Here is a 16988-nt window from a genome sequence, read left to right as displayed (position 1 = left end):
CTACGTCGTGGTCAGTAGAGGGCAGTGCAACGAAATCCATTGTAATTATACTGCACTTCTATGCTCCCTATGCATATGTTACCCACCAACACCAACCCGCACTGACCAGCATGGTAAGGTGGAGTAAAATAATCCCCACAACGAGCACGGCGGACATAGCTCTCCATCCACCAGTGGATGGACGTGTACATGTGCCTTCAGAGTATCTGATCCCTAAGCGTCGTGTAACAACAACACACGCGTTAATTCATGAACGGAGACGTCATGAATGGAGAGCAAGGTAAAGAGACAAGTTGCAGTGGCTACCTCCTACCACGAACAGTGGGAAAAGAAGCTAGCACCACACTGGCACTGGGGCTGGGCTGCAGACACCACGTTCCTAAGGCAACTGGCCGAACAAATCCCCAAATGGGTTACAAAACCAGGCTCCCTCATCTAATTAAATTATGCGCCTTTACCCGGGCCGACTATAGTGCCGGTCATGACGTCACGGAGTAAACATAAAAATAAGAGCTAAAAAAACATACAATGTTGGGCCAAACATGCCAAAGCTAAAAATTGCCCACGAATTACCCAAATGGAATACACACAACAAAAATCGCCCACGACTGTGAAAACTTGGAAGGACCCTCCTGACAGTCTTGCTACTCGGTGAGGCTTTCCTGGGAAACAAGTGTAATAATCATAATCAAATGTGTACACATTGTGGCTTTCCTCACAAACTTGAACATGCTTTCAGGCTGCGTTGGTGTTCTGAGAGCGGAAAATGTTAATGCAGATTAACGAAAAATGCTGTCGTCTAGCGTAATCCATGCAGAGTGAACTTTGTTCAAAACTCATCTTCAGTTAGAAAAATATATAGTATTCACCAGGTAGCCCGGTATCACAGAAGTCAGAGCTGGCACCACTGAAAACCTGTGTTTGAATCTAGGTTTCAGTCTTCTGTGATTTAACCAGGTTCAATTGTGATACGCCGATCTTCTCAGCTCTGTCACCCATGACTTATCAAAACATTTAACTTTAAAATTTTCTTGCTTATTTTGGCTAAATTCCAGCTCTGGCATTTCATATATATTTGACTGTCACGCAATGAGCATTACTCTCTTTATGAGGGTGGGAAAGTGGTGCCCTCAAATGTGGATAGGTCACTGGAAATGAATTGTGTGATGCAAAGTAGTTCTGTGATATTTGCTTCCAGAGACCATTCTCTAACAGTGAGATAATATCCTCTGCAAGACATCTAAACACGTTCTTTGTCTCAGGACATGAGGCCAATAAAAAATTGGGATCACGTTTGGGAAGATACAAAAATTCAAAAAAACTGCATCCACCACCTGGCAAGAGGTTTGGGGTTAGGCTTTGGGAAGATATATTGGCACGGGCTGAGTTCCAAGAGCCTTACTGCAATTGAGAAAGGGGACAAACCGACTGGAGATCTGTGGCATCCTGGGTCAGCCAGCGGCTATCCTTGAGCCACCCAGAGCCCAGTCCTCAGTGGCAGTGAAAACTCCACATTTCACTTCAGTGCCCTGGAACGGGAACTCCACTGTTTGAACTGTCAGTGGCTCCTAGATGTCCCACGCATGTTGCAGTCAACATAAAAGTAAGAAATAAACCTTGCAGAGATGGCATGGTAGATTTCTACAAGGCTTACATGTCTGGCAAACAACCAGTGAGTGCACACCAATTTAAACACAAACTGAGGACAATTCAGGAAAACAAATGTAATGCTATCCCCACTGGTGAGTAAATGGGTCATTAACATTTATATTTAAGTATGAGACGCGCTATTTGAAAACCGAAAAACAAAGGCGTTTGCTTTTCCATTTATTGAGTTACCGTTTCACACTTGTACATCTATAAACAGCTATCAATCCAGGCCATAATAAACAGAAGGAATCAATGGAGTACCGAGGCAGGACAGGGAAAGTGGAGAGGAGGCAAGAGAGTGTAAGGAAGAGTCAGTGGGAGGTTTTTGAATCGGCAAGCTGATTTATAATGCATGTTCCTAGGTTACAGACAGGCTTGGTCACACTGTCACAATACAATACAATGAACGTCCCATTTTAAATACAAACGGTACAGATATAAATTACACAAATGTATTTAGTTTTTTTTGTTTGAGTTGTTTTGCACAGTTTTCATTTATATTTTAAGACAGTGTTTGCACACGATTTGATGGCCAGAAAGCCGTATTTTCTTGTAGTCAATTGGTATTGGCTGGAGAGTCATACAAATGCAGAAATTTTGAACAAACATTGTTATGAAAAGTGAAAATTTTACTGCTGCAGTCAACAGGAAATGTAAAACTAAACCTGAGGTTGGAAATATTTTCAAATAAACATATTACTTATTTACGGTCCCCTTAAAACTTTTCCATCGGGGGAAAAAAAAAACACATCTTAAGTTTGCCGACCGCCGCTACAGGTGATTTCTTCATGACTCCACAAATCAATTCTTTGCTCCGTTTGAGCAGATACTGCTAATGTGCACCTCGGCGCTCTGGCACTCTATCAATTCTTCCACTTCATTTCCCCACTGGCCACGTTAGCTGGCCGCGTGATAGCCGGGGCTAAACGGCTCAACGCCCTTCCTGAATACGCACAGTCAGCCGGGGCGTGCGGAGCTTGCAAAAACACAGGGCCCCATGATGGGCACACAAGACCAAGAAAACAAAATGGTGAGAAAAGTAAAAAGAAAGAGAATCCTTATTTGTATACGGCCATGAAATGTTATGAACTTGTAAAGCTCAGCAGGTTCAAGAAAAACTCTTACAACTATTCAAATTTTTTCTTACTCTATGATGAATCATATTCAATATAAAATCCAACTGATGTATAAATCAGATATGACTCAGACTATTAACTATAAATACTTTTCTATAACATTATCATATCAATATAGGCAATTTCTAGAAATATAAATTAATTCTTTGTAATGTCATTACAGTTTCCTGTTAAAATGTTGAATATGCTCCGCCAACACATTCTCAAGATTGACGTAAAATAATGTAGGGCACGGAAGCTACAGAACCATAATGACTGAATAAATGAATGTTCTCACTAAAACCTGTTCGAAATTTTGTAGTATATGCAGAGCTAATAAAACCTTTGTTACTACTTTACTGCAGCCTGAGGTATGATTCGTGTATTTTATCCCAACCCTGGAGCATTCACAATTATATACCACCACAAAAAATCCAATTACACCATGAGCCCCCTGATGAGCCAAGACTTCACAGTCTCTCTTTCAATTAGCTGCCTCTGCTTCCTCAATGGCAAGGTTCACACGAAGGCCGTTCATCAGAAACCCGGTGCCAAGCGGGTGAATTATCTTCATTGCAATTCTAAATAGTGCCAAGCTCCCAGGACTGAAGACCACAGAATTATTCTGATGTCAACAATACTGTTTTGCATAAGTTCGTCCCTGCGGAAATACACACAATGTTTCCAACAATTTGATGGAATGAGAGACAAAGACTACATCGCTGTGGTTTTCAGAGTTAAATATTTAAGCTTTGGTTATCCCCCCCCACCTTCCGAATAGCACTTTGTTACACAATCAAAATTATTCGTTTGATAGATTAAACGTGTCCCCAGGTCCACCTTCAGATTATCTGTCCGATGTCAATTGCTCGATTAAAAAAAGGCCAAAAGTTCGGTGGTTAAGAGTTGATATATCTTTATTGCCAAACACATAATCCTCCATCTCAGTAGTATTGTATGAAAGTCAGTAATGAAATGTATCCTTTCGAATAGAGAGACTACAAAGATTTGAAAAATGCGCCGACCCATTAATCAAGGCCTTAATAAATATATAGTGTATATATTATATTGCTTTTATACAGTCATTCATAGAACTGCCTCAAACCAAACACAGAAGCGGATACATGAACCTTATGGCAGGACCCGGGGTCCCATAAGCCCCGTCTCTCGCATAAACCGCATTGTGAAGTCATTTTATGTCTGTTGAAGGCGAACAATACGGCAATCTATTCCTCGAGACGAGCTCTACACGATGCGCTAATCAACGTTTTGTTTCTTCTGCGCATTCGTCCTCACTGCGCTTGGACGACATGACAATATAATGATCCGCACCAGGTGGGTCGCGGTATTTATGTGCGTGGTGGGACGGAATCGCCAAAAACACATTTATTAATGACGTTTTGACTTCCGTTTATTCGGGACGCAGGGATCCCGCCATAAGGGTCATATTAATGTCTTCCGCCAATTCATGACGAGTGTTTATACCTGCAGAAAAGCCATGCGTGCAACATACTATCGCATACAGATAGGAGAGATGAAGATGAGTCCACACTTATAGTAACACCTCCTGGGAAGCCAGGAAATGGCACCACGATACCCGCAGGAAGAGAGTTTCATGACCATTCATAATCCGAATCTTTTCTTTAGACTGGAAAAATTCGATGAGCTATGAACCTCGTTTTCACACAAGTCCAGATGGTTTGACACCAACCCACGCCCCCCAGTGCTGGATTACAGGCGTGCGCCACCACCGCCCAGCAAATAGAAATGATCAAAACTATTCATAAAGAACCTGCTACACCGAGATCACTTTAAATAACAAATTACAGGCATGAAGATATGCTCACATCAAGTGTATTCCACAGTGATATGAGAGGATGTTTACTAAATATTTGATCAGAGAAATAAAGGTGTAACCATGAAAGGAGAAGACAAGTCATCTCAGATTTGCTGACAGCAAAGTCATGATAACAACCGATGGGCAGGATTCACCGGGATTTGATTGAGGAACCTAAAAAATAAGTCTACGAAGTCTGGCTCATGAGAAATTCGCAAAAACCAAAGGATTATACACAAGTTAATAAATAATATAAAATAATCATGGTTTTGAGGGACATAACCAGGAAATACAACAGAATATGTATACCTAGGGTAACTATTGAAGGCAGATTGGAATCTTACTTACAAAAGGCATTGTTTGTCTGTCTTTCTCTCTATGTGTGTCTGTGTATGTGTGTGGCCGAAACTTGCGAAGGATTTGACTTGCAAACCGTGGGGTTGACGTTTAAACAAAGTACCCAGGAAGCACGCCATAAGCCCCGTGCTGAGCCAGCGCTCTTCCGATTTCGCGTCCGTCACCTTTAAAGTAGTTTAATTAACGATGTAGTGCTGTTTTCGGTTATTAATTTCTTACATAGTGCGTGCTCGACCCTACCAAGAGTCACATGCGTTCGGTGGGGGTGGAGGGCCCCTACCAACTCACAGACGTTCGGTGGGGGGGGGGGGAGGGCCCCTACCAACTCACACACGTTCGGTGGGGGGGGCCGCTACCAACTCACACACGTTCGGTGGGGGGGGGGGAGGGCCCCTACCAACTCACACACGTTCGGTGGGGGGGGGCCCTACCAACTCGCACGCGTTCGGTGGGGGGGGGGGAGGGCCCCTACCAAGTCACACACGTTCGGTGGGGGGGGGGGGGGAGGGCCCCTACCAACTCGCACGCGTTCGGTGGGGGGGGGGAGGGTCCCTACCAAGTCACACGCGTTCGGTGGGGGGGGGGGGGGCCCTACCAACTCGCACACGTTCGGTGGGGGGGAGAGGGGAATTCTCATTCGTGTGGACACTGCACAACGTAACACACAGATTTACAGCTCCCTTCAAACATATATTACCATGACTGTTTACTCATTACGAATTGACTTTTATAGGTAAGCCGATTTAATTACAGGGATGAACCAATGTGTATGAAGAATAGCCTTTTTTCGATACTCTTGAGGCATAAGCAGCCACGCAATATCACTTACTGCACAGAGGGCAAACCAATAAATATACTCAATTACGTCTTCATTCTATCATATTTACACTTGCCCCCTCAGTACGGAGGTTGAGCAGTGACGTTCAGTCAATTACGCTTGATTGGTGCGCATCTGCTCATAGTTACAGGTAGGTGAGGTTAATTTTGTATTCGTTGACTTTCATTCATTTGCCGCTCTTGCTCGCGGCAAATGTTTGCACCAAAATGGCGCAACACCCTCGCAGTCGCTCCTAATTACTTATTATACACGCGTGCATTTCCCCCTCTCCCTTGCTACTTTCAATAAAGTTACGTACATAGAAAACTATTATTTACAAACTTATTTTGTCTAGATAAAAGTTAGAGTGTGCGTGTGTATGTCCATGTGTGCGTGTGAGTCCATATATGTGTGTGCGTTGTGTCTGTGCGAGTCCGTGTGTGCGTCAGTGTGTGTGACTGTCGCTGTGTTTGTTTGTGTACGTCCATGTGTGTGTGCGGTGTGTGTTTAAGTCGATGTGTGTGTGTCAGTCGATGTGTGTGTCTTAGTCGATGTGTGTGTAAGTCCATATGTGTGTGTGTCTAAGTCCATATGTGTGTGCGTAGTTCCATGTGCGTGTGGGTCTTTGTATCTGTGTGTTTAAGTCTATGTGTGTTAGACGATGTGTGTGTGGATCCATGTGTGTCAGTCGATGTGTGTGTACGTCGAAATGTGTATCTGCGTGAGTGCCATGTGCACTTGTAAGTCAACATGTGTGTGTATATAAGTCGATGTGTGTCTGTACGTCAATGTGCGTGTGTAAGTCCACGTGTGATTAGTCGATGTGTAAATCCATATGTTTGTGTGTGTGTAGTTCCACGTGTGTGTGAGTCTATATGTGTGTGTGTGTCGATATATGTGTGCGAGTCGATGTGCGTGTTAGTCATCAACCGTGGAGATGAAGTAATGATATCACGTAATGTGCAGGAGTCAGATGGACTGTGGAATCACAAGGACCATCAGGAAAGATATTGACATGGGGAGACCTTCAACCAGCAGTGGATAGATTTATATCTGATGGTGAAAATAAATCTACCTTAAAAACCCAGCCGATAACGAATAAAACTATATTAAGTATTACTCTGACTATATATTCAGTATGTGTCATTTCCTTTGCAAGTTATAATGCATCCGCTTGAATTCACCTGGGTAAACAAAAGGAAATCCATTTACAATAAGGTTTGTATGAAGATTTTTTTTATGGCATTTTACCAGCCACTCAGTTCTTGTGCCAAGTGTTACAGTGTGAATCTTAACACCACTGCTCATAACTAATGGGATTAAAACAAATCAACTCCTGCACTCATTGTGTATTGATTTACCAATGCACTTTTTCTTTGTCACTTCTCGCACTGAATTCTAAAACAATGGTAGTGCGCAGAACATTTCCATTTATCATTATTGAATAATACCACATTACAAAATGTTATCACAGGTCATTCAATTCGGTAGGAGGCTGCTCCTTTGAACTACTTAGCTCCATCTACCACATGTGCACTTACTATTTCATCTTTCAATGAATCTACTTAACAGCATTTCATATCACGGTCTTGAAATGATAAGCCTTCAGGGTAAAACAACAAGCTGTTGTGCCTACGCAGCATGTATTTCCAAATAAACTCCGCGTGGTGTTTCTTATGCATGTAACGAGTCACCTCCACCCACCACAATCCCACGAATTGTCAAATGAGTTGAAAACACTATTTGATAAAAAACAGCTTTTGGTGAATATGAAGTGTTCGTCTTGTATGTTTATTCCATTAGAATGAAAGTAACGTGAGCACATAACTACATATAATTGGCATGAACTGTAAATGATTGATTCTTGCGTGTAAGATTCAATGCACAGATCATGAACGTACTAATCGGTTTCACTTAATTATCACGTACCGAATACTTCGACAGCACATGCCAAGGGTTTTTGCAAAAGGACGCTTGTGTTGCGCCCGAAACGTCGTGATTTATTCTATTTTATACCTATGTGACTTTACTGAAAGAACCAAAGAGTATAGGGTAAAAAAAAAGTTCGATTTACAATAACAACCATACCGACCTCCCACCCCACCCAATGCGTATGCACACTTGAATGTACACGTTCTAGTGCACAACCAGATAGCAGCTCTGCTAATCTAATTTTAACAAAAAAATGCACCGCCCACCACCCCCCTCCTTTAAACATTCGGAAGACCAATCGATTAATAACGTCATGTCAGTGGAGAATTTCATTTTGGCCACAACATGTAAATATCCATCTATCTCTTCTATCCACCGTCTGTTGGAATTTGGGATGAAAGGTCCGCTATCTCTGAGCTTCAGCGGAACCCTGCATCACACCGAGCGAGCGAGGAGGCACTGCCGGCTTTTGACGCAAATAAAAAATTAAGCGGCGACACCCCAGCTGATGTATTATTTAGCAGCGACACGGACCACCAGAAGGTCAAACTGGCAGCGTTTTCTTGTAAAAAGTAATGAATGGTTCAGTTTATGGATGAAAAAAGGACCTGTGTAGACATTATGGAATAAAATAATATCAATCAAAAATCTAAACACGTTTAATACAGCTAAATAAATAAATAAAAATCTGCATTGTATTACTGTGTAATTATTTTTTAAAGACAATACCTTGTACATTTATGAGAAGACTCTCTCCAGAAAATGTCAATGTTAAAATTCTACACTCTTATTGAAGGGCAACAGTCATTGACATGTACTTCTGTGAACTGACTGATTTGCAGTCTTTTATTAAACTTCATAAAAGCTTGATTGCAATTCAATACCTAAGCCTGCCATTTGTAAATGTAGTTTGCATAGGTTTGAGAAAGTTATCTGCATATAATTTTCCAATGTGCCGTTTTGTGTAAGAAGGTGCCGGACAATACTTCGTTTACCTGCGCTCATAATGACATTACAGTTGGGCTTATTTGCCAACCAGGTCAGTCTGCGTTGGCAACATGGAAAATATTTCTGAAACCGGTTCACCGCATTGCGTATAACTCGCGCTCTGGATGTGGTTACTAGTCAAGCGCTAACCATCCTGCCTACCAGCTACCTAGAAATAAAGCCCCTGTATTACAGGATTTGATGTCCTCCTTTACAATTAACGTTATATACCATCCTGCAGAAGTAAACAGATGCCCATGGAGAAGGGGATTTTTACGCATTAATCATAAGGTGGCTCGGTAGTGAACTCACCAACTGCTATGTTGACTGCATATGTTACATTCTCTTAATTCCATTTTTTTGGAGTTTCCATTGCTGGCCGATAGTTATTAATCAAGCGTATTTTTCTGTTATGGCATTTTGCTGTTGTTAAAGGCTGCCTGCCCATGTGGTTCTCCACGAATAATAAAAAAACCAATGCCCTTTATTTATCTAGCAAGGCCACGCTTGGCTGCATTATTCATTTTCAATACACCCTTGTTTGGGATATTTTGTTAAAATTGTCTATTACCTCGGTGGGTCAGTGTCAATCACAATTTCCGTGCAGAATGTTAAATGCTGCAACATTTAAGTGCCTATGCAGAAACGGTGTACTGGCTATAAAGCACAGAATATATATTTAATTTATTAGTAACTACGACAACTGTGTTGTCATGAACAGCCACAGGTGAACCGTGCCTTCTGAAATGCCGTGGTTTTTGGTTACAAAAGTACTTTGCTCCCTGTTTTAGTGCCCAGTGTACTGTTGTAGTCCAAGCTACATTTAATTACTGTGCAAAATGACGCACGCACACATGCGCACACAATTTGTATTACTGGGTGCATTCAAATTTAACGTTGAGGAAGATGGGGGCGGGGATTGTTTTATTTTAGTAAGCTCATTGTTACATGAAATAGATTTCTTTACACCATATCGTACACCAGTGTGTGTGTATCCATATACATGCATGCACACATTGTAATATTTACAGTAATAGATGCTGTCAAAAGAAAACCCACACACAAACGTGCATGACGGAACAGCACAGCGGTAACCTATGGCTTGAGCTTACCGGGGACTTGGTGGCTTGCCGCGTAATCTCGGACGCTTCTCAGGTTTTTGACATCCCTTTAATTAAGAAGGGGGGGGATAAGAACAGCTGGAGACACACAAGCACATGGCATCCACACGGACAAAAGCACACGTGTAAATATCTCGTCGTACCTGTTATGCCCCTTCACGTGAGGCTACCTCTTTTCCATTACCATCCCTCTTATTTCCATAATAATCGTTACCACCGTCATCATCAATGCCATCATTATCATCATCAACATCAAACAGAAACCGACTGAAATATTATTGAGACTCGGCGAGGCTTTTTTGAACAAATAATTGGCATAATTATGTCACCATCATCATATTCTCTGCCATTATTATCGCTGTTACCATCGTCATCGCTGTCTTCACCATCACAATGTGTTCTCAGCATGTATCGATTCACCCCTAACCTCCCACCTCCCCACAGGATTTGTATTAATTGTCACGTTTCTGAGCCACAATTTCATATCAAGAATCAATGTTTCAGCATCTCCTTTTTCCAGTCTTATAATGGTAACGTCTCTCGTTTTTTCCCTTATCATTTGTCCAGCTGTGTTTACCGCATTAGCATAAACGTGACATTACCATGTAACTTGCGTATCGTAAATAATTGAATTTCACACGATTTGATGCATGTACCAACGAGTGTAATAATCCATTTAACCAATGAATCAACACATTGTTTGTACGTGTAATGTGCCACGAGGGGTGATTGAGCCAGCCTGATTCTGCAGTCTCAATCAGTCCTTGAGAGAATCCAGGGAACTACTGTGCTATGCACCGAAAGGAAGCTTATATAAAATTGCATGTTTACTTGGTAACATAAGCAGACAGTTTGGTGATGTATTTACTTTCTTGGCAAATTTACATTCGCCTTTGTGTTTTTGTCCCAAGTGTGGATCGGAAGGAATATGTAGTCTCTGCGGGCTCTCGCTTGAGTAAATAAAGGATTGAATGAGAGAGAGAGGAAAAAAAAGCATAAAGGACATTCCGTATTTTCGCTCGCCTCTAGTTCCTGAAACCTAACCACGGGGCTATTATCAGCAGAAGCCGAGCCGCTTGGGAAGCCTTGCAGGTACAGTTCTCTTGAGAAAGTACGACGGGGGGGCGATGCTAAACAAACACGAAATTAAATGACTGATGCAAAGCGTTTATATATACATATACACAGCGTCACTACGTTCCAAGGGGTGCGCGAAGGCTCCATCCACATGGGGCTCAACTCCAGATTTAAAACTACCAAAACAAGTAAAAACAACCAATAAAACCCCTTAGTCAACACCACCCCCACCTCGTTGAATAACCGTGTTAGTCCCAAACAAGACCAGTCAATAGAGCTTCTATTGAACCCAATGGTTAATGCATAATCGTACGTTGAAACGGCACGCTTTAAATTGGAACCGGACAGATGTGGCCAATGCGCGTTGTAAAGGAAATCCCTAGTATTTATTGCAGCTGCGCTGCCAATCATAACGTTATTGTGAAACTGGTGGAGTAACACAAGGAGCGCGCTGCGGGGATTTTGTAATACAACTGCAAATGTGAATTCATCTCGTGTGTGATCTCTTACGGGAGAGGGCGTCTCTTGCATATCATTTTTTTAAAACACAAAACGCCCATCTCTCTCTCGGGAAGAGAGAGAGAGTGGGAAAGAGCGTTGTAGGCCTCGCCTTTCAAGGTTAAAAAAAACAAAAAACACAAATCCCCCCGAATATCCCTGCGTCCTCGACTGAGCGCTCCGTGCTGCTTAGGCAGCAACGGGGTTAGGGGGTCCGCATCGCCATCAGGCGGAGGAGCTGCGCCATCCACGCGATCTTGTTAGGAGGGGGAGAATAATAACAAGCAGCAGCAGCAGCAGCCCAGCCGTCTGCTCTTTATTCTCTTTACCTGCTCCACGTACTGATGATTCGAGGCGACACCCGAGAGCCAACGTGAGGTGTTATGGCACGCATACAGTATTTATATACTGCCGAAACAAACCGGTTCTTTGACGTGCTTACAAACGTTTCATTTCGGTGCGGCAGTGGGAGAATAGTGCTGTGACTTACAGGGTTATAGCTATACCTCCCGAGCAGGTGAATATAATTGAATGTTTAAATAAGAAATTTCCGGTTCAACCTTTACAATTCGCGAAAATAACAGATGGGGAGCGGTGGCGCAGTGGTTAGCGCACCGCGCTACGAGTTCGGTTCCAGACATTGGATAACATCAAGTACGCAGCGACCAGTGTGGTGAAGTATGGTCAAACAAGCTCCATATGTAGTGTCTAACCCATTGCAAAGCGAGTACACAATGCTATCTGCTGGGCTATACACATACTAGGTATGATTCGTGATAAAAGCGAGGAGTTAAAATGTTATGTTCGTTATATTTACGTCTCCTACCACACACAATAACCTTTTTAATCTCGTCAGGTCACTTACCCTCATTGTTAACGTGACACGATGTACAAGATCTTTGTTATTTTCTTGTCTCAAATAGCAAAATCCATTAAATGAAATAAATATAGTTTATACTTTGCACAAACTAGAGTGCAGTATACGCGAATGTACAGTATTGCGAACATAGAAACATGAAAGGCAGTCACTATCTGGACTTTAATCTTTACTGTGCACAGCCACTTACATCTTTGAAGTTGCAGTACTGCACTTCCAAGCAACGTGCGATCATGTAATTATAGTCGGTGTAGAAATGCAGTTTTAATATCGAACTACCCCATAGTTGAATGCGCTTTGTTCATTTACAGCAACAACACACGTGGTGGTGGTGTGAGGGCAAGGCTCGGTGTCAATGTAAACATGTAGAGACGTTAGTTGCACCAAACTAGATCGTGCAAAAATCTCACCGCATTCATTCAATAGCAGCGTGACACGAAAACAGGAAAAACAACGGGCGACGTTTCGGGCAACGGGCCCCGTTTCGCCGTCACAAAGTGTTGAGTATTTCTTGCGTGTGCTTGTGTACAACTGGCAATGCACAAGTATTACAATGTTGTTGTTATTCTTGGTTCTTTCGGTAAAGTCACGTAGAAGGAAAATAATAAAAATATAAAACAAATTTTTTGTTTGTTTTATATTTGTATTATTTTATTATTTCACTTCTAATAATAAAATAATACAAATAAAAAAATCTTGTTTTATATTTGTATTATTTTATTATTTCCCTTCTACGTGACTTTACCGAAAGAACCAAGAATATGAATCCCTGCAGTCACGAAAGCTTTAAATCAAAATGTAATGTTGTTGTTGTTAATAATCAATGATAAAAAGTCCTGCAATGTGTCCGTATTCACAATATTTTGTTAAAATATCTAAAAGCTAACATTCTAAAATACATCAAAGGGTAATAAGGTAACAGCTGTGGCTTCCCATTAGCCCAGGAGCTGTGGGGGTACAACACAGAGAGAGGCCGTGAGTGCCACCAACGCGTTCTCTATCCACTGCTGGGTGATGATGATGATGAGAATGATGATGATGAGAATGATGATGATGAGAATGATGATGATGAGAATGATGATGAGAATGATGATGATGTTGAGAATGAGAATGATGATGACCCCCCCCCCCCCGCTATACTTCACCACATCTGTACACTTTCATCGACGCATTTAAATAGCTTGCATCGACAGCACAAGATGCAGAAGACACATAAGCTATCGGCATGTTCATGTACACCGCTTTGTAAACAAATGTAAACAATACGAATGGAAGAGATTAGAAGTCGCGTAGAGAAGTGACCGCAACGCACACGCACTTTATTTGTGTTAACGCATAAGCACAAACAACACTAACATCGGTCAGTGACGCTCACCTTAAAGGAAACACACGTCTATTAACCGACGTTTCGAGCAATGACCCTTCTTCAGAGCCCACAGACACTTTGCCATTTAAACCGAACAAGAGACGCGAGCAGGACACGCGCAGTTCCTTCTTACCTGCCTCACAACTTTCGCTGCGCACTTTTCAAAAAACGCTTTCAAAACTGAGGGAATGTCGCCGCCTCCGATGCCGACACTAACCGAGCGGTTTGCCTTTAAACGTTTTGCACTGTGACTGTGACCGTCTTTAGTGTTAGAACGGCGCCGCGGTTTCTTATTAAACCTCCTCCCCCCGTCACGCGTGGAGTGGCCGCGAGGCGAGAACTGAGCGCGCGCGCTCGAAGCGACGCGAACAACGGCGGCGCGCGCTCGCTCGCTATGCCCCTCCCCCACTCACCCCCACCCCGCCCCTCCAACCCACAGCCCCTCCCCCCCATCCACCCCGCCCCTACAACTCAGAGCCCCTCCCCCCTATCTACCCCGCCCCTACAACACAGAGCCCCTCCCCCCTATCCACCCCGCCCCTACAACACAGAGCCCCTCCTCCGGCCAAGCCATCACCCCTCCCCCATCCACCCCGCCCCTACGACCCAGAGCCCCTCCCCCCCATCCACCCCGCCCCTCCAACCCAGAACCCCTCCCCCCCATCCACCCCGCCCCTCTAACCCATCACCCCTCCCCCATCCACCCATAGCCCCCGCCCCCAATCCCCCACACTTCCCCCGCTCCCCCGCCCAGTACCCCCCCTCCCCACTCCGTCCATTCCCGACCCCGCTGTCCCCCCGCCCCCATCCGATAGCCCCTCCTTCTTGCTCTGCTCCCATTGGCCAGTCGTCGCTATTAACATAACGCACACCCAGGAAGGCGTGACCCGACGGAAGGATTAACCAATGGGGTGCAGCTCCTAGCCTCGTACTTCTTATTGGTTGATAATTAACATAATTTATTACCGTGAAAGACCGTAGAGGGGGCAGGCTTCAAATCTAGAAAGGAGCAGGACAGCTTTGACTCATTGATCACCGGCCGTGGTCCATCCACAGCTGGATGAAGGCCTCCCCCACTCTCGCGATCTTGGCGATGTTTTTACCCGCCCAGCACCCGCACATCCACCTCCCTTTCATGGCTCCATCTTCCTCAATGGACGTCCGATCGGAAACGTTCCAACCCCCTTGGCTGACACTTTCCGCAGTACCTGTGCATGGAACATTGGGGGCCAACGTCAGTCCGACAACTTGTCAACGTCGCCCCAACGTTGCATGTTTACCGAGTCGTCACTATGCTTGGTCCGTCGGCCATCATCCCCTTCTAAAGTCGTATCTCTTCAACCTGCATTTTCATTCTAAAACTCGGAACTAACAATGCGATTCGCCTGCTGGTGAATACTGCAAGCAGTGCACTCTCAAAGTTTACTTTCGTACTTGGTTTGACCTGTGATGCCGGCCTACTCTTCCCCGAACCCGCGTACGCCCTCCACTCCACGTGTTCCGCTCTCTGCCTCGCATTGCAGCCGTCCATCGTCGATCCACTGCTGGATGGAGTCCTCGCCGCACGCATCGATAATTTAACGGAGTTCGGGAGCGACAGTCAAAGCATTGGGACGTTGAGAACGCGTCAGAGAGAGAGAGGAACATCCGCCCGGTGGAGACGGAGCGGTGAAGTCACCTCGTGTTGGCACGATGCTGGCTGGATTGCTACGTTTGCTCCAATCTGTCAGTGGATTGATGATTTATGGCTGATTATTTATTTAACGCTCACTTTAAACGGCCTCGCTCGTGATTGGTCAAGTCATGGGTGTAATTATTTTGATTTTCTTATCCTCGGAACGTTGCGCTCATTCTATTGGCTAAGACTTGTCAATGTTATGTGGGGTAATTAACATAATTTAATCCCAGTTTTAAAAGAGGGGGGGGGGTCCAGGTTTATATTATCATAATGTATGCGCTGTTCTCGTCGCCGATTGGTTCGAATTAACTGCCGTTGGTCAATAAATTATTACAGTCACCCCAGTGGGGAACGGTGACCACGACGGAGCGAGAGAGCACGTGAGACGATTGTTCAAGATTTTCGCGGTTCTCCCCGGCAGCCGCACTGGTTAATACCAGTTAATACCAGTGCGGACGTCGGGGGAAATTACGTGCCCGTCAGCTTTACAATAGACGTTAAAGATTGTGTACATACTCTTTGGTTCTTTCAGTAAAGTCACGTAGGTAGAAAAATAATAGATCACGACGTTTCGATCGCAACACAAGCAATCGTCATCAGGTGGGACAACCACAGCAAGAAAAACTGCTGAAGTAGGCGAGAGATCTGCCGTGGCACGAGGTTATATAGGCCTCGGCAGTAGGAGGGAGAGAGAAGGGGTGGGGGTGACAGGGCATAAAGTGGACGCACGCCACCCGCACGCACACACAAGCCTCGAGCAGGAGAACGAGAAGAAGAGACACATTGACACTACACATGTACTCATTGCATACCTCTCAATCCCTTGTCAGTGCTTATCTTATTTTAGATCAATTCAGACCTTATTGGTCAACCCGTGCCCTTATACATCTCAACGTTCATCCTATAAAGTGCCATCACAAAGGAGAAACACAAATAAATAAACCAATTTTTTTGACCCCTATTGAAACGGCTGTGCGCCGTATGGACCTGAAAACTAAATTTTCCCTGTACAATAATACGGGGTAAACCGTATGGGTTGACAGCTATTTTATTGTGTGCCGGCATCACGGTTCCAATGTGTCACATTTGAAAATGACTACAACAACAAAAATGTATACTCACAAATTACTAACATTGAAATAAACCACCTCGCAATATTGCCCGCCCCTACTGTGGCACTTAGCAGAACGTTCCACAAGAACGAGTCTTGAGACTCGGGGAGGCTTTCCTGGGTCACGTTTGCAAAGTTGATTCGACCCATCATCCCTCCGGGGCCAATACAATTAATCTATACCATTTAATCGCAAGTCAACAGTGATTGTCCTATGGACAGTCTCGCCCTCGCCCTCGGAATGTGGAATATCCACCACTGACTCAGCGAGACTGTACACAGACGAGTACCAATGCCTCAATAAATCACTCTTATTTCGAATTAATGAGCATCATTGATACAGGTTGATGCTGGCCGGCTGTCTGATTTCTCACAGCAATGAGTGCGATTAGCTTTCCAAAGGATGATGATTATGATTCAGTGAGTAGATTTTGCTCCCAAAATATATTGTTTGTCTTGTACGGTGCAAATTGGAAGGGAAGGGTGTGGTGGGGGCTTATCTGGCTCGGGGGGGGGGGCAACCCCGACACCCCACCCCCTACCCCTGCACACGTTAAGTAATTTT

The 16988-nt window shown here is 44.0% G+C and overlaps 1 protein-coding gene across 1 annotated transcript in view; it reads right to left on the bottom strand.

Moving 5' to 3' along the window:
- Nucleotides 1–14024, bottom strand: part of LOC133354218 (semaphorin-6A-like) — a 159315-nt gene extending 145291 nt beyond the window's left edge. Inside the window, 2 exon segments of the mRNA XM_061570885.1 lie at nucleotides 9808–9894; nucleotides 13768–14024. The gene's annotated coding sequence lies outside the window, so the exon portion shown is untranslated.
- Nucleotides 14025–16988: the final 2964 nt, after the last annotated feature.

This window comes from Lethenteron reissneri, chromosome 46 (assembly GCF_015708825.2).
Source record: "Lethenteron reissneri isolate LAM-NWPU_2019-01 chromosome 46, ASM1570882v1, whole genome shotgun sequence".
Classification (NCBI taxonomy): Eukaryota; Metazoa; Chordata; class Hyperoartia; order Petromyzontiformes; family Petromyzontidae; genus Lethenteron; species Lethenteron reissneri.
This window is presented reverse-complemented; position numbering and strand designations above follow the sequence as displayed.